Source organism: Sciurus carolinensis, chromosome 1 (assembly GCF_902686445.1).
Source record: "Sciurus carolinensis chromosome 1, mSciCar1.2, whole genome shotgun sequence".
Taxonomy (NCBI): Eukaryota; Metazoa; Chordata; class Mammalia; order Rodentia; family Sciuridae; genus Sciurus; species Sciurus carolinensis.
In genome coordinates this window covers 142,773,201-142,792,694 of record NC_062213.1, presented here as the reverse complement: position 1 = coordinate 142,792,694, position 19,494 = coordinate 142,773,201, and the positions used below count along the sequence as shown (strand labels likewise).

The 19,494-nt window shown below is 33.4% G+C and overlaps 1 non-coding gene across 1 annotated transcript; it reads right to left on the bottom strand.

Moving 5' to 3' along the window:
- Positions 1-14,684: 14,684 nt before the first annotated feature.
- On the bottom strand, positions 14,685-14,791 carry LOC124968211 (U6 spliceosomal RNA). Its single transcript, XR_007105648.1, has one exon. It is a non-coding gene; the product is annotated as a U6 spliceosomal RNA (small nuclear RNA).
- Between the last annotated feature and the right edge of the window lie 4,703 nt (positions 14,792-19,494).

Below are 19,494 nucleotides of genomic sequence, written 5' to 3'. Positions count from 1 at the left end.
ATATGAATGCTGATAAATAGGGACCTGGGACCGTGGCTGCATCAGCCTCTGAGTGTCTGAAGAGCTAAGCATGGTGAAACAACTTTCTGCCCCTTCCATGCAAGCAGGGTGCCCCCACAGTCTCTTCTCAAAGGAATTTTTACTTTATATTCTGAACCTGAGAATAGTGTGATCTTGCCAATTTCTGAGATGCCCTCAAGTAATCTTGTTTCTGTGCAAAGTACTTAGCATTTCTTTGGTGGTTTTAACAATCACATCTAACTTAGCCCTTTTACTGGCAGTTTTTCTGAACAAACAGCAAGTTTATCAAATCTTTCTGTTCTGCTTTCTGCTTCTGATTATCAAAGTAAACTTGACTAAAATCTGCCAGCAATATCCATGTCACTGCTTGAGTTCTATGCTGTCTTGAAATTTCTTCCACCAGCTTAATTAATGCTTCATCTTTAAATTCTGCCTCACAAAAAGTCTCTGGACATGGGCAAATGTAAACAACTTCTTTGCCAGAACTGAACACTAATAGCCATTATGTCAAATTCCAAGAGTCCTCCTCTTCTGAAATCTTATGAGCCCTGTCTTTACTGTCCACAGTCCCATCAGTATTCTGTTCTTCTGAGTTCCCACCAGATTCTCCCACCATGCTCTGCTTATAACATTCTTAAAATTTTCCAACCTACATGTTTAAACTTTTAAAAACTCCTCCTCCCACACACCACCAGTTCCTAAGGCTTCTGAACCAAATGGTCAGATTAGTCACAGAAACAAACCCTCTTCTTGGTACCAATTGCTATTTAGTTAGCTTTTTCATCACTGTGACCAAAAGACCAAATAAGAAAAATTTTAGAGGAGGAAAAGTTTACTTGGAATTCAGAGTTTCACAGGTCTCAGTCCACAGACAGCTGACTCCATTGCTCTGGGCTCAAGATGAGATAGGAGCTTCACATTTCCTTCATGGAGGAAGACTGTGGATGAGGAAAGCATCTCAGAATATGGCAATCAAGAAGCATAGAGGGCTTTTCTCCTAGCAACAAAATGTAAACCACAAAATCATGGCCCCAGTGACCTATCTTCTCCAGCCACACCCTATTTACCTTCAGTTAATTCCTATCAGTATATTAATACACTGACTGGGCTACATTTCTCTTGGTGTAATTATTTCACCTGTAAACCTTCTTGCATTGTCTCACTCCTGAGCTTTTGGGGGACACTTCATATATAAACCATAACAGATGTTTAGCTTAGGAAACTTTAATTAAATGTAAATGTAGCAGCTGTTTTATTCTTGTGGCTCAGAGTAAAATATGAAAGGAAAGCAATAAACTGAAGAAGAAACTATTAATATTAAGCAAATAAGAAAAAGAACCAGAACACTGAATAATTCTCAATCTACCTATAATGGGAAAAAAAGTAAATTTTGCTCTGGAGAAAACTCCAAGGATGTGTCTAGTTCAATATTTATTGTAGAACATGAAACTCATGAGTCACTGAGTTATCTCAACAGAAATTCTTCCAACTTGGACTGAAGGGAATAGAGATAGGATAAAAGGGAAGAAGGTTGTCAAATTTCTGGGATTCCATAGGTAGAAAATGGGTCAATGGAGAAACTCTACAGTGAATTAACCATCTTTAATAAAAACAAAGGATGGCTTTGAGGATAGCTCAGAGCAGAGACCTGAGATTATGGAGGATCGATCTACATCTTTATTTTGAATTTCTAACCTCCATAAATCTAAGAATAAATTTCTGATTTTATGTAAACTACTTTGTGGTAATTTGTTATAGCAGTACTAGAAACCTAATACAGTTTCTCAGTAGCTTTTCACAATGTTTAGTATCATCCGAATGTTCTCTTTTATCCTAACTTATATTATACCAGGGATTTGAGCTAGTCTCAGTTATTGTCCATTTAAAATGCATTCTTAATCTTATAGCCAGAGTCTTTTTTAGATGCTCATCTAACAACCCAGTGCCAATGATTCTGTCCATGTGGAACGCCTGCATGGTCATCCTTAAAAATGGCGACTGAGAGACCCACATTCGTGGTCTTTTGTGACTCCATAATTCTCTATAATTACATAGAGAAATGCATTGATAGGAAGAAAATAAGGAGTAAAAATAAAGGATTATGTATTGAATAGTTTAATGGGCCTGACCTGGAAGTACTGAAAATGTATCCCCTCACACACAGAAGGTGAAATTCATTCCATTGATGAAAATCCAGTATCATCACAATACCTACAAATAAAAAAATATTGAAAATTAAAATTATGTGCACTAGAGAAACATGATAGAGATTTTATGATACAGGTTGTCCACTGAAATTTGCATTACTTTTCCTTAAGTATCCATTTGATTCTTCTTACTTATTATTATGCAATTAAAACACATATTATCTCTTAAGCAATATAAGCATTTCACAGTGATACCTACTGTGAGTTCAAATAATCCATCATGCACATGATGAACTATTCTACTAGATTCCATTATGGCTCTTAGAGGTATAGAAACTTATTCACAGAAAGACAAGTTACACCCATCTCCTACTCATTACTACGTACTGGAACTGCAACCCAGTAAAACCAATAACTTCTCTATGAAACAGAAAGAATGGGAGACATTCTTAGACCCCTAAAGTCCTTTGTCCCAAGTATGAGGAATTGTTTTGAGAAGATAATGATCCTTATATCTGGGAACACATGTTTCCATTGTTTTCTGTACACTGGATTCATTCTTTGGAAAAATATTCTTATGCATTATTCTTCATGGATATTTACCAATTGGTGCTGGGAAAACATTCTTCTTGAGGCAGAGGAAACTCTGACCACTGCTTCTGAATGGTAAAAATTTAGACCTTCAAACAATAGTTAAAGAATTCAATAAGTGTATCCCCCAAAATACTAAGATCAAATGTTTTCGCTGATATGTGGAAGCTAACCCACAACAAGGGTGGGATAGAGGGGAAGAATAGAATTTTAGAAGTCTAGACAAAAAGGAACAAAGGGAAGAGAGGAGGGATAGGAAAAGGAAAGACAGTGGAATGAATCTAACATAATTTTCTTATGTACATATATGAATATGCCACAGTGAATCTCACCATTGTGTACACCCATAAGAATGGGGTCCTGATTAGAATAAGATATATTCCATGCTTGTATAATTATATCAAAATGGATTCTTCTGTCATGTATAATTAAAAAGAACCAAGAGAAAAGAGAGTAAATGCCACTAAAAAATTCAAAAAGTTTATATACAGATGCATGTGGTTCTTCTTGGAAATATATTTCTTTTTAAAACTCACATAGACCTGGAGGAAATTTAAATACAAGATAGTGAGTGAGTTAAGTCAATTTTAAAAGCTTACCTAATGTATAATTTAAACTATATGGGAAAGGCAAAGCTATGGAGACAGTAAAAAAGTTTATCAAAAATTTTCAGGGATTGAGGTGGAGGGAGAAATGAATAGGTAAAGCAGAGAGGAATTTGAGGCAGTGAAAATATTCTAAATGTTCTTGTAATGGTAGATATATATCACTAAAATATGTAATGACCACACTCATTGAATGTAAAACTTTAAGAGTAAACTAATGTAAACTATAGATAGACTTTGGGTGATAATGATGTGTCAATGTAAATTCACAATTTTAACAGATTTAACACCCTTGTGTGATGTTGATAAGAGGAGGAATATGCATTTGGTGGGGGTAAGGGCCATGTGGGGGTATCTCTGATACTTTTTTCAAGTTTTATGTGAATATAAAACTGTTCTGAAAATAAAGTCTAAAAACAAATCTTGGCATCAATTCAGTTATCTTCTACTCTATGTAGAAGTAACTGTTAAAATAATTTCTTAGGCATAATTCATAAGACTGGTTCACATATTTCTTTCCATCTTCACATGACACTTTCTCTTAAAATCATGCTGTCTACCTGAAGGGTACCAGAAACCAGTAGTTTTGCTATGAAAGTAAAACCCTTACTGCTATATATGTTATTAAGATCAGTCTTTCATTTATTTTTATTTTAAATGAAACATCTTATTGGAACTTTGTTACTGAAGATTTCTCTACTCTTTTCCTTTACTATAAAGATTTTGAAAAAAGTTTTTACAAAGCTCTGAGGCACACCATTTCATGATTTTCTGCATTCTCCTTCATTTATGCCTTACATCTCAATCTTGACTTTGAAACATCTTTTCTTTGGAATATTTTTTTTGATTCAGCAAGTAGTACTCCATGCACACTGTAATTCTGACTCCTTCTAACTACTTATTATAGAACTTTAAAATTATGAGCACTTGATGTTGCTATCAGAGTTGTGGAAGATGGCTCTTCCACTAAAAATTTTCCGTAAATAGTAGAATTCTCAATCCCTCTTTCTGCTTTATTTAACTTATTGTCTCACACAAATTTATAATGTTAAATATATTGAATTTGATTTTATTTTTATAACATACACAAATCATCACTCACCAAGTCACTTCTTTTTAAATTTTTAAAATTAAATTTTACCTGGCACATAAAAAGACAACATAAAAGACAGTAAATAATAGTGGGACCACATATGATGTTTCAATATTTGTCTACATTGTGTAATATTTTGATGAGGTAAAGCATATCTATGCCCTTCAACTTTATTATTTATTTATGTTAAAACTTTCAATGCACTTTCTTCTAGTTCCTCAAAATATGCAGTTCAGTATTATCTATAGTCACACTACATTGCAACAACACATCAGAAAATCTTGCACCTATGTAACTATAATTTAGTACCCATTGAAATCTTGCCCCGTTCCACCTTTCCCCAGATTTTGATAACCACCATAGTACACGTTCCTTTTATAAGATCAACATTTTTAGATTAAACATATGAGTGAGATCGTATAATACTTATCTTTGTTTGCTTGAAGAGTTATCTTTCAAATTACTACAAGTGACAGAATTTCGTTCTCTTTATGACTGATTAGTATTTCAATTTATGTATGTGTTACATTTTTAAATCTATTCGTTAGTTAATGGTACTTAGGTTGTTTCCATTTCTTGGTTATTATGAATAGTGTTGCAATAAACATGGGACTGAAGAGTCTCTTTAACATACTGAATTTATTTCCTTTGGATATATACCCAGGAGTGGGATTTCTGGAGCATTATTTTATTTCTAGTTTTAATTTTTAAGGAAGCTCCATACATTTTTGAATAATGACTGTGTACAAGAGATCCCTTTTATTACATCTTTGGCAGAAGTTTTGATTTTTAATTTTTAAAATAATATTCATTTTTACTGGAGTGAAGTGTTATCTCATTATGGTTTGGATATTTAATTTCCTGATGAATATTAAAATGAGGATTTTTTCATGTACCTGTCTCCATTTATTTGTCTTCTTCTGAGAAATGTTAATGTAGGTCTACGGTCAATTTTTAACTAGGTTATTTTTTAATTTTTGGTATCATTTTTTGGATTTCCTTGTATATTCTGGATATCAATCTCTTCTCACATGTTTGGGTGACAAATATTTTCTACTGCTATGTAGATTGTTTCTTTCTCTGATTATTGTTTCCTTCACTGTGTGGAAGCTTTTTATTTTGATGTAATTCCAATTGTCTATTTTTGCTTTTACTTCCTGTGCATTTGGGGTTTTTATCCCAAAAAATCCTCATCCATTCCAACATCCTAAAGCATTCCCTCTGTGTTTTCTTCTAGTAGTTGCATAGTTTCCTATCTTACACTTAATTCTTTAATCCATTTTGAGTTAATTTTTAGAACTCAGAGAAACAAGGATTTATTTTCATTGTTATGCACGTGGATATTTTGCTTTTCCAGCATTATTTATTATAAAGACTGTCTTTAGTTCAATGTATGTTCTTAGCATATTTGTCAAGAATTGATTGACTGTAGATGTGTGCGTTGACTTCTAGACTCTAGTCTCTTGTTCTATGTGTGTGTTCTTATGCTGATACAATATTGTTTTGATGACTAGAATTCTGTTGTACAAAATGAGGTAGTACAATACCTCCTGCTTCTTCTTTTTGCTCAAGATGATTTTCACTCTTCAGGATATTTTTGGTTCCATATAAATTATAGGTATTTTTTCTAATAATGGGAAGAGTGTCATTATTTTGATAGTTTGATAGGGGTGCCATTGAATTGCTTTGGGATGTATGGACATTTTGGCAATTTATGAACATGGAATATCTTTCAATTGTGTGTGTGTGGGTGTGTGCTTTCATTGTAGAAAAATTTCACGTCTTTGATTAAGCTTATTATTAAGCTTGTTGGCATTGACGTAGATAGAATTCCTTTCTTAATTTCCAATTCAGATAATTTACTACAGGAATATAACAACACTACTGATTTTTTAATGTTGATTCTGTATTCTGAAACTTTGTTAAATCCATTTATTAGTTCTAATAATTTTTGGTGAATTCTTTGAAATTCTGTAAGATCATGCTTATGCCTTCTCTAGTGAAATTTTTATTTCCTCTTTCCCAACTTGGATGCCCTTTCGTTCCTTCTCTTGCCTGAATACTCTGACTCGGACTTCTAGCACATTGAATAAAAGTAGTGAAAGTGGGCATCCTTACTTTGTATCTGATCTTAAAAAAATATTTTCTGATTTCCACATTCAGTATAATGCTAGCAATCATTTTGTTATCAATGCCTTCTTTTATGTTGAGGTATATACTTTGTATGCTGAATTCGTTCAACATTTTCATCACGAAGAGATGTTAAATTTTGTCACATGTCTATTCTCTACCAATTTAGAGGACTACATAGTTTTTGTCCTTCATTCTGTTGATAAAATATGTCACATTTATTGATCTGCATATATTCAACTATGTAGTCATTCCTGGCATGAATCCCACGTGATAAATAATCTTTTCAAAGTGATATGGGGTCAGTTTGCCGGTATCTTGTTGAGAAATGTTTGCATTATTTTTCATGGAGAATATCTGGGTCATGTGTATGTGTGTGTGTGTGTGTGTGTGTGTGTGTGTGCCTGTGTGTGTTTGAGTCCTTGGTCCTTGTATAGTTTTGGTATTGGAGTAATGCTGATCTTGTAGAATATGAATTGTTCTTTCCTTTTCTATTTTTTTAAATGACAAGGATAATTTCTATTCGTGTTTTCTGAATTATCTGGTGGAAATCAGCAATGAGGCTATCTGGTTCTTGGTTTTATTTTGTGGAACATTTTATCATGGATCAATCTCATTACTTGCTATCCATGTAATCAGGTTTTATACATCATAACTCAATCTTCATATACATCTGTCTAAGAATTTGTCATCTTATAGGTTATCAAATGCACTGATATATAGTTGTTCTAATAATGTGTAATGTTCCTTTATATTTCTGTGTTGTCAGTTTTAATGTGTCCCTTTTTATCTGATTTTATTTATTTGAGTCTTATCTCTTTCTGGGTTAGTCTAGTGAAGGGTTTGTCGATTTTGACCACTATCTCTTTGTTTCATCGTTCTCTGTTTTTTAGGCTCTATTTCATTTATTTCTAGTCTGATCTTTATTACTTTTTCCTTCCACTAACATGGAGTTAGGTTTGTTCTTTCTTTCCTAGTTCCTTGAGTTGCAGTGATAGGTGACTTATTTGAGATCTTTATGCTTTTTTGTTGTAGGCAGTAATTGGCATAAATTTCCCTCATAGTACAAATTTTGCTGTGTTCCATAGGTTTGGGTATGTTGGATCTTCATTTTTATTTATTTCAAGAATTTTTTATATCCCCCTGATTTCCTTTGATCCATTCTTTGTTCAAAATTAAGTTGTCTAATGGCCATATATTGGTATAGTTTCCAAAGTGTTTCCTGTTATGATTTCTATTTTTATTGCACTGTGGTCAGAAGATGTTCAGTCTGAGTTTTTAGTTTGTTGAGACTTATTTTATGACTATCATGTGACATGTGCTGAAGAATGTTCCATGTGCTTACGGGAAAAACATGCACTCTATAGTTGTTGTCTGGAATGTTCTGTAGATATCTATGTAGTTAATGTGAACTGAAGTCCAATTTAACCTGCTATTTGTTGAAATTTTGTCTGCTTGATATTTTGTATGGCTGAACGTGGCATGTTAAATTCTGATTCTATTATTTTATTTGAGCCTATTTCTTCCTTTAGGTCTAATAATATTATGTTATTTGTGTGCTCTGGTATTAAGTCCCTATATAGTTGGAATTGAATGTCCTCATGCAACATTGACCACTTTATCATTGTAAAATGATATTCATTGTCTCTTTTTACCACTTTTGATAAAGTCTATTTTATTTTATCTAAGTTCAGCCACTCCTGCTTTCTTTTGAGTTCCATTACATGGGATATATTATTCTATCCTTTTATAGTCATTGTGTGTGTGTTCTTACAGGTGAAATTTCTTATAAGCAACACATGGTCACACATGTTTTAAATGTGTTCAGTCATTCTGTGTCTTTAGAGAATTCATTCCATTTACATTCAAGGTAATTATCATAGGTAGGTCCTTACTACAACCATTTTGTAACTTGCTTTACAGTTTTATTTCAGGTCTTTTTTCCCTCTCCACACTCTCTTATAGTCTTCTTTCATGGTTAAAGGATTTACTCTAGTAATGTGTTTGCTTTCTTCATTTTTATTTTTTTATTTGTGCATTATATATTTTTTGCTTTGTACTTACCCTGAATACTATAACAACCTCATGCCACTCTCTCCTTATCTGTAAGATTTTATCTGAGAAGTCTGTAGTCAGGTAAAAATTGGCACCTTTATGTGTTATTTGTTTCTTTTCTTTAACTGCCTTGAGAACTTTCTCTTTCTTTTGTTTTAAAAGTTTGATCATAATATAAATTGGAGTAGATATAATTAATTGCATTAAATCTGACTAGTGACCCTTGATCTTCCTGCACCTGAATATTTTTATCCTTCTCCAGATTTGGGAATTTTTCTGTAATTTTTTTCTTTAAACTTTCTACACCATTGATATCCTCTAGACCTTCTTGAACCTCAATAACCTGAATATTCACTCTTCTTATACTGTTCAAAGTTCATATAAATGTTCTTCATTTATCTTCATTCTTTTTTTGTGGGTGTGTGTTTTTCTTATGTGTTTCTAAATAACTGGTCTTCAAGCTCACTCATTCTCTTTTGTTTGATCTATACTATATTGATGCCTTTTTCATTAAAAAAATACTTAGAACATCTTTCAAATTCACTAATTTGAAATTCCTTGACTTTTTTTTTTAACAGTTTCTTTGTTCTTTTTTAAGTTTCTCTGAAGTATTGAATTGTCTCTTTTTGTTCTCTTGAAGGTCATTTAGTTTCCTTGCGGTTGTAAGGAAACATTATGTTTTAAATGTTCTATTGGAGTGCTCTCCCATACTGTTTACTATCTGGTTAGTTTCTGGTGCCTTAATTTGACAACTAGGTGAAGTCATGGTTTCTTATAAGCTCTTGATGTTAGTATAGAATATCAACAGGGCTTTGAATGATGAGGTCACTACATTTATTCCAATCTTCCTAATCTGGCTTCATTTGTCTTTACCCTTCTGAAATTCTAAGTGTACTGCTTGTTTTCTGAGACTAACATTGCTCCCACTATTTTAACACCAAATGGCATCCAAGTTTATGTTTATCTGGAGCCTGAAGTTTGTGTTTGAATTATTTCAGGACAAGAGGGTGACCCTAGCCCAGGTTTGTTCCAAATTCACCACTGGTGTGTTTTTACAAATGAATAAGAGAGTACCTAAAAAGAGTCACCTTCCCTAAAAGGCATCTCCCAGGGGACAGGGCAGACCTAGACATCTTATTCATGCTCAGTGGCCTGTGATCAGTCACTGAAGTATTTTGTTTAGCTCAGAGCAGAATCATCATGGATAGACTAGCCTCAGACTTTTATGCTGTACCTGTTTCCACCAAGTCACATTGAGTCTAAGCTCACTAGGATAAACACAGTACTGGGAAGACCCTGGTCCACACTTCTATGGGCTATGGGATATCTACTGCTAATTATGAGTTTGTGGCTCAAAATCACTGCAACCAGCCAAAGCTTGCCCTGTTTAGAATAGAAATCTAATAAACTGAGACCATATAGATAGCATGCATATTCACCTGGGTATGAGACTATTTCAAATTCAAGCCTAAAGAATAGGAACATTAGGATCTTCCCAGTGTTAAGTTTGATCTGCTCAGCATTAAACACTAGGGCAAAATTTGGCATTTCTAGCACTAGTGGATGATATTTAACTCCAAAATATGCTGCACAAGCTGTGACATAGGTAAAGGCAGGCTCTTGGCTTTTTAGACAGGTACTGAACAGGGTCACACCTGGGTCTTATAGCCACAGGAACTTGTCTCAAGGGTACACCAAGGTCCATGCTACAAGTTAGGGTGATACAGACCAAATATGAGTCTATGTCACTGGAATACAAGTCTCTTCTAGGTGCTGGAGAAGATCTAGAGCTCCACCTGTGAACACTGGACCTGTAAATAGTTGTAGTGTTTGTGGTTGGGGGACTGGTGGTACAGTCCTTGGCCACATAGACCGACATACTATGTTGGATTGCACCTGAGTTCAGAATTGTGGGGACCTCTAAAGTGTCAGGGAGATGATACTGTTCTCTTAGATGAACTTCAAGACTGGCAATGATGTAGGTTGAAATTTGAGTCTATCCCACTGGTATGTAGGTCTCTACCTGATGCCAGATCAGGTCTAGAGGCTCCATCTGAAAGCTCTGTTCTGCATCTGGGGGTTTTGACTTCCAGCTGGTGCTAGATCTCACTGAAGCTTCAAGATAAAATATTGTGCTAGTTTTTGTGTCTTACTTTCTCCCAATTCTTCCTCCCAAGGTTAAGAGAGGTATTGTAGAGTAACTCTCTTTGCCACCTGGATAATGCAGTTTCAACAACTCAGTCTGTAGCTATTTGCCAGGTAGAAAGGGATGTGGATTTTTTGCCTACTGGGTTCCACTGCATTGGATCTGGTACTAGATTTCATGTTTGAAGCTTAGACTTCATTCTCTCTCCCTTCTGCAAAGAAGGAAATTCCATGCTCCAGTGTTTGGAGTTGGGGTAAGGGTGATGCAGGTGACTCTTCCCTTTCTGCCTTTTTCAATATTTTTTCTTTTTCTTAAATTAAAATCAATCACTGTAGTTTCTCACATGGTTTTCGTAGCTCTTGGGAAAGTACTCTGATGCATGAATAGCTATTCAATTTGATAATTCTGTGGGGAGACAATCACGGGAGAGTCTTACTCACCTGCCATCCTGCTGTTCCTCTCCAGCCATTTGAATCAAATACTGAATCAATCAGGATTCAGTTTGTAAAACAGAGTAATTTAATTCAGGAAATTACATAATTAAGCAATGCTACAGGCTTAAAGGCAGAAAGACTGTATATAATTTCAAAGTCCACTAGGTTTGGGGGAGTCAAGGAGTTTTAAAAGTGTTATAAATTGCCAGTTATGATCATAGTTACCCCCACCTCCAGTTCTAAAAGGATGGTAGAAATTCCACAGGGCCACTGTGAATTCTTACTTCTGACAAAATCTACATGTGGTAGAAGGAAAAATAATGTCTTCTGTTTCTCTTTTACCTCAAAACTTACATAATTGAAGCTCATTGTTGAATCTGATACAGATTCTTTCTGCAGAGATTTTGGGAAAGATAATTCAGCCCCTGAAAGAGAAGAGTAGTGGGCAATGGTCCTAAGATACCAACAGTCTGTGTTTGGGCTACCAACATGTTCTGAAACCGTAAACCTACCCTGGAGGCCCTACAGGATCCTGCTCTAAGGACTTCTCACACTTGTTTTTGTCCCCCAATTGCTAAGCATCTTTTATTCTCCATTTATTAACTAAATATATTTTACTGTCCTTCAACTATAGATTTTTTTCATACGTTATTTCCTTCATAGAATGTTCTAATTCATTATTTCCTTTCCTGGATAACTACTAGTCATTCTTCGAATCTTACAATATATATAATACTACTTCCTTCTGAGCCTCTAAAATAGCTTAAATCACATTATAACATGTTCTACTGTACTTTGTCTTTTAAATTTCTTAATTATTAATGTGTATTACACTTGGTAAATGATTTAGCATTCATTTTTCTCACAAGACTTTATCCCCATAAAATATTGTATATGCTTATTTTATCTACCACTAGTTTTTCCAGTGAGGTTTTCTTTGTTTTTTTTTTTTTTTTCAGGACCAAAGTGCACTTTAATAGTAGTTTATGAAATGTTATTATATTTTCTTTGTTTACTCCAAAGGAATAGGCTTTGAGAAAAGAAGCAGCAGGCAGCTGGAGGAGATTTTTTTAAAAAATATATATTCTTTAAACTGTCAAATCTGAGTAGACTCACAAAGCCATAGAATATTATAATTCTATGGATGCTTATAAATTGATAACAACAATAAGTCAACTTTTTTCATGTAAAGTTTTATGGATCACAATGTACTTCATGATTTAGCATATATAGGACCTCATGCAATATGGCCTTAACCTACCCCTTCAGCCCCGTCCCTCTTCCTCCCTCATTACTATCCAGCTGGAAAACTTTCAGCTTTTTCTTACTTCAAGATACTCAGAGGGCTGGGATGTAGCCCAGTGGTAGAGTGTGCGCTGAGCACATATAAGGCACTGGGATTTCCAGCACCAAAGGAAAAACAAATGAACTCAGGAACTTTCTCTGGTAAGGCGCTCCCCTTATTCAGTCTCCACACTATCTCCTATAGATTCTTCAGATTTAATTTCAACTGTCCTTTTTTGAGGAAAACTTCTTGACCTTCACCCCTCAAACTAGACCAGGATTCCCTGTTATACAATCTCATAGTATATTATTTAAAAGCATTTGCCATAATTATAATTAATGGATGAAATAATGCGAGGAAGAGGGAAATGGGTATTGTATACTGTGAGTCAGAAAGAAAAGCATTTTATTCAGTTATTGAGTAAATATATGTTGGAAATTTATTATGTTCCGGACATTATGTTATGTACTAGCATTTAGTAGAGAAAGTTGCAACTCCTCCTCTTCACTTTATCCACCCATTCTGGAGTCCATACCCTGGATAGAACACTAAATCAAGTATGACAGCATAGAACAGGTTTCCTTCTCAAGATCCTTCATTTCCTCACTCTCCTCTAAGTCATGCTCCAGATTGTTAAGTCCCCCATTTCCTCCCTAGTCTCCTTCTCCCTTATCTTCACTTCTTTCTCTAACCAGACAACATAATATGCATTGTCAGTAATTCTCTTGCTGAATCCTCAATTCTCTGTTCCCTTGACATTCTGTAGGATCCACCTAGCAAACTCCAGTTCTTTATCAGTCTGACATCCAAGATACCAGTCATTGTTGTGAAAAGTCCCTTGGCCATGTGAACTGATATTTTTACCAATTCATGGTTTTCTCTCTTCAGTTGGACTTCCTTGGAACTTCTTATGCCCAGAAAGTTTTCTAAAGGTCCTAATCAATTTCCTGTCCCATTCTCATTGCAGATTTTTCAAACTATCACAATTAATTTAAATATCTTTACCCTTATTCCCTTTGTCAATAATCTGCTTCCTATTTCACAGAGGAAACAGATATTAAGGGTAAACCTTCCATACTACAAACTGAAGTGCAGAAGCTGAAGGTAAAACTGTCCTTGCTTCCATTCCTCAGCCACATCAAAGTAACTTTCTGACTATAAAAAGTCCCTCGTGTTGTGGAATGCCTTGTCTTCTTTAGGGTATCTTCAATCATTTTTATTTCAACTTTTCCCTCTTTTGGCTCATTTTTTAAAATGTTCAACTCACTACCATTTAAACAGAAGGGAAAAGAAGAATACAAAACTTTCCACTTGACTCTACATCCCCTTCTATCTTTATTTCTTCAGAACCAGTTTCTCAGAATAATGGTCTATACTCACTTTTCTTCCCCACTCTCCACTCATCCCAATTTGGCTTCCATCCCCAGTACTCTGAAACATTTGCAAAGATCATCAAACTTCCCTTTGTCACTAAATTCAGTGAATTCCATCCAATCTTTACCTTGCATAACTCTCTTTCAGTGATGCAAAAATATTCTTTCCTTCTTGAAATTCTCCTTCTTAAAACTCACTTTTCCCTAGATTTTAAGGTATTTTTTCCCTCTCTATCCATTCTCTTCTTATTCCTCTGCCCTCTCTTTTTTGGTAGGGAGAGAATAACTCTATTCGCTTACTGTGTGAGTAACAAACTGTAGAATTCTGCCTTTTCTTTCATTCTTTTTTTTTCAATTTGCCTAAAATTTTTATTATTTTTTATTCATTTATTTTTAAAGTTTTACGGATTGCATTTCAATTCATTGCACACAAATGGGGTACAACTTTCATTTTTCTGGCTGTACATGATATAGTCATAACCATTCATGTAATCATACCTGCACATAGGGTAAAGTGGTTTGTCTCATTCCACCATCTTTCCTTCCCCTGTTCTCGCCCCTCCCCTCATTTCCCTCTACAATAATCTAGTGTTCCTCCATTATTCCCTTAATGCACCCCCCAGTTATGAATCAGCATCCACTTATCAGAGAAAACATTTGGTCTTTGGTTTTTGGGGCTTGTTGGCTTATTTCAATTAGCATAATATTCTCTAACTCCATCCATTTACCTGCAAATGCCATAATTTTATTCTTCTTTATGGTGGAGTAATAGTCCATTGTGTACATATACCACAGTTTCTTTATAAAAATATGGAAAGTTTCATGCATTTGCATATCATCCTTGTGCAGGGGTCATGCTGATCTTCTCTTTATCATTACAATTTTAGTATATGTGCTGCTGAAGTAAGCACTCCAGTGACGTTTTCTATTATGCTATTTCACCCAATTTAAAATTTATTGAAATGTATTTTAAATAAAAATATTAACAATATTTTCTAATGATTTTTTAAAAAATACATCATTTTTTAATTTTATCTTTCTAAATGAAGAAGTAGAGTTAGTCTACCATGAGTTTTGATTAATTACTATTTAAAAAAAATCAGCAAAAAAAAATCAATCTTGAAACTTTTATATGAGAGCTAGAATTATTGTACTTTGGTAGATGTTATCTAGCAATAGAATAGACAATAGAGTATGATTTAATAGCACGTTGAATTGAACCTTGGTAATTTTTCTCTATTGCTATAGAAAATGAAAAAGAGTAAAATATCTCCTTCCTTTGAGAAATCAAAATTTGGTTTATGGATACATGAGGTAGAGTGCAAATAAGAAAATTACACAAATAATTACAATATTGAATGAATTGAGGTACTGTTATGTTATCCAGTTATCATTTGGAATTGATTTGGTAAGGCACTTATTATGTTAAAAGCATTATATTTGAATCTACTTGGTTTATATGAAGCTTTTGTTCTTGTTGTTCATAGTGCAGTATTATTCTTAAACATTTTGGGGCATAAATCAAAACATCAAAGAATGAAGTCCAACTTTAATTAGCAAAACAAATATTGGGAATTGAGGACCTATAAATTGACAGCAGTATGGTTCTTGAGGAAGGTTCATTTGAGGCATCTGATATTTGAGAGAGGTTGTCTTTTGGACAGGTTAATTATCTCTTCCTCCAGATTCTCTGAGCACTACCTATTTTTAAGTTAGATTTTTAGGTAGCAACAAACTCAGACTTCATTATCTCAGGGTCCCAAGAAAGGTCTTCAGTGAATTACTTTTATAGTTAACACCGCAGTTTTTGTAGGAGAACAATGTCCATTTTTCATAAAAATGTGTGAAGACATCGTCCATTATATTCTACGATGTTCCTAACATAAGAAACCACATGTTAAAGTCTCCATTCAGTTTGGAGCCAAGAAAATGTTTGCGTCTGCAGGCAACCTTGGGAGAACCACATTTTTCCTTTTTGCCTTAGCTGCCAAGATGAACAAACATAAATTCAGTGTTTATCTGCAGTGATTGACTCATCGCAGGTGCCTGATAATAGTGATTCTTCTGTTCCCTTAAAGTGCTTTTCTTCTTGGCAGGCCCTGAAAGGAATGCTTAACAGAATGGCTGTAGACTGCATTGAAGCTGATTCAAATTCTTTTTTGAAAAACAACAAAACATAACAGCAAAGCAGTAAGCATAAATGCTAAATAATCAAATAAATATGATAATTACATAAAAGTGCTATTAAATGAATAATGCTTTAAGTATCTGTGAAAGCGTACCTGAATTTTATAAAACAAAGAGAGTAACTTCACTTATATATATTCCTTTATTGTAACAAAATAATTCATTTAAATTTCTTTATATATCAATTCATCTACTCAAAAGTGGATTTCTTTGTATGTCTGTTCATCTATGCATGAGGACTTATCACTTACAAGTTAGTGCATTAGCTGTTGCTTATAATGGTATTGGTGTGGTATACCAATAATGGAATAATTGGTATTAAACCTACAGAGGTGAAATATTATAAAAAATATTAATTTGTGTGCAAATATCACACTTCACTCTTATGTTCACCAAATAGATAAAAATCATCTCAGGAAAAAACTGAATCAAATGTGAGTTGAAGGATAATATTTTGTTACAATAACAACTATAAAGTAAATATGCAAAATTTAAAGAGTTAACAGGAAAAATTATATTATAAAATAGCAACTCCATTGTGTCAGATATGAATCTATTTACTGAACTATTTCTGGCCTTAATTAACAATAGGAATCACTAGCATTAATATAGATCTTTGTAAGAATTTTCTTTTTATGTCCTAAAACATCAGATTTTTAATCATTTTTAAATTAAAAGATAATTGATGAAATTTATCACTTAAACTAGCATACATATCTAAAAGAAGTAAAAGTTTTAAATTTAAAATAAGTTGTGCTAGACTGATACAAAACATCAGATAATCTTATGTTAGCTATTGGTTATGATTTTGGAAACATGCTTTAATAAAAAATAAAAGGTGACCTTTTGAAACTTTCCATTTGTCTCTTTGCTTGTTTTAGAATATCAGCACAAAATGATAAATCAGTTTAATAAATAAGTAAATACATCATATGAAATGTAAGCTATTTAGTAAAACAATGCTCATTCAATATTTAACATAGGTTAGTTTATACTGTGTCTCTATGATATACCTTTTCATGTGTCAGTCAGATATCAGTGGAAAAAAGATATATCATGAAAACTTTAATTATACATTTGAATAGTAGTAAATTAATATAGATAAGGTAAAACTCACAGTGAAATTTCCACAGAAGAAAATACATAATGAGTAAAGTGTAATACATCCAGCTATACAGAAGTTTTAAATGTTTCTGTACCAAATAACAAAATTGTAAAATATGTAAAAAGAAAACTAATAAAAGAAATATGCAAACACACAATTAGAGTTGGGAACACTCAACACATTTTTCTCCACAATTAATAAAATAACTGGACATAAAATCAGCAAGAATATAAAGAAACTGCTAGGCACAGTGATGCATGCTTGTAATCCCTGTAGCTCTGGAGGCTGAGGCAGGAGGATTGAGAATTCAAAGCCAGCTTCAGCAAAAATTGAGGTGCTAAGCAATTCAGTGAGACCCTGTCTCTAAATAAAATACAAAATAGGGCCAGGGATGTGTCTCAGTGGTCAAGGGTCTCTAAGTTCAACCCTTAGTCCCCCATCCCCCCCAAAAAAAGAATACATGGAAACTTAGAAACACTGCTAATTATTAACCAAAAGGACGCAATTGACACTGATAGAACACAACATCCAACAACATAGAGTTACACATTCTTTTCATGAGTTCATATATACCCTGAGAATGGCATAATTTCTTAACAAATGGAAACTACTTAAGTCATATGGGTTGTTCTCTGAAAAAAATAGAATCAATTTGGAAATCAAAATGAGAAAGATAATGCGAAGATTCACCAAAACCTAGGAAATAAACAAAATACTACAAACAATTTATTTGTCAAATAGGAGTTCTCAAGGTAAATTTAAAAAGCTACATTAATTGAAATTTAACTAAAAAACTTCAAAATATGTAGTATGCAAGGAAATAGCTAAAAAAAATGGATAGCCCTATTTGCATATATTCAAAAAGAAGCCATGATTCAAAGCAATAACTTTACTTTCTATCTTGAAACCTAGTAAAAGTAGTGCAGAATAATTACAGAAGAAAAGATATAATAAAGAGAAGATATCGATGAAATGGAAAACAGAAAAATAAGTAAAATGAGACAGACGTCATTATCTTATGTACATGTGTGATTACACGAATGGTATGAATCTACATTGTGTACAACCATAGAAATGAAATGATGTATCCCATTTGTGTACAATGAATCAAAATGTAGTTTGTAAAAAATAAATAAATAAATTTAAGAAGTTGGTCCTTGGGATAAATCAGTAAAACTGATAAACTTTTGCCAAGATTCACAATACAGAAAGTACAAATTACCAATATCAGAAATGGAATGGAGGATATCACTACAGATACAATGGATATTATAATAAGGAAATATGAGCAAGTCATTCTGAACATGAAATTTTGAGAACTTAGATTAAATTAACCAATTCCTTGAACAACACTGTTATGGTTAGAATATGTGGTGGCCCCAAAAACCTTTATTGATGCAGGAATATCCAGATGTAAAATGATTATGAGAGTTGTGACCTAACTAATCCATTCCAGTTTGAATAGAATGGGTGGTAACTGTAGGCAGTTGGGGTGTGGCTGGAGAAGATAAGTCACTGAAGGTGTATATAGAAAGGTGCAATTTCCCATCAGCTCCTTTCCCATACCCCTCTATTTCTTGACCCCACCATGAATTGAGCAGTTTTTCTCTGCTGGACCATTCCTCATGATGTTGTACCTCACCTTGGGCCCAGAGCAATGAAGTTGGTCAATATGGATTGAGATCTCTGTAAACTTTTTCTCCTCTAAGTCAGGTATTTTGTTCACAATGATGCAAAAGTTAACCAAAGCAAGCACAATTACCAGAACTTCCCAAATACAAAACAGAAAACTTGAAAATTCTGTATTAGGTAAATTAAATTTCTAGTCTAAATCTTCCCTCAAAAGAAATCATCAGTCTAAAATAGTTTTATTAAAATGGTTTCTACTAAAAATTTAAAAAAGAATTCACACCAATTCTATAAATAACTTTCACAGACTAAAAAAGGGTACACTTTCTAATTCATTCCTTGAAGATATTATTATACTGATTTAAAATAAGACAACAAAAAATTGTGTATCATAACTAAGTGGAGTTTATTACAGGATGTATATTTGATCAAATTCTAAATTTAGTTCATGAGTATAATCCAAATTAATGGACTAAAGAAAAAAATCATGATTATATAAATTGATGCATTAAAAACATTAGATAAAATATTTCATAATAGGAATAGAAAGAAACTTAACTGTGACAAAATAATACATGCAAAAAATCATAATATCATATTTAATCGCAAAATTCAAAATGATCTGTCTGTATGATTTCTACTAAAGAAATAACATATTTCCTCATAATTATTTTTTAACAGAGCAGAATACCT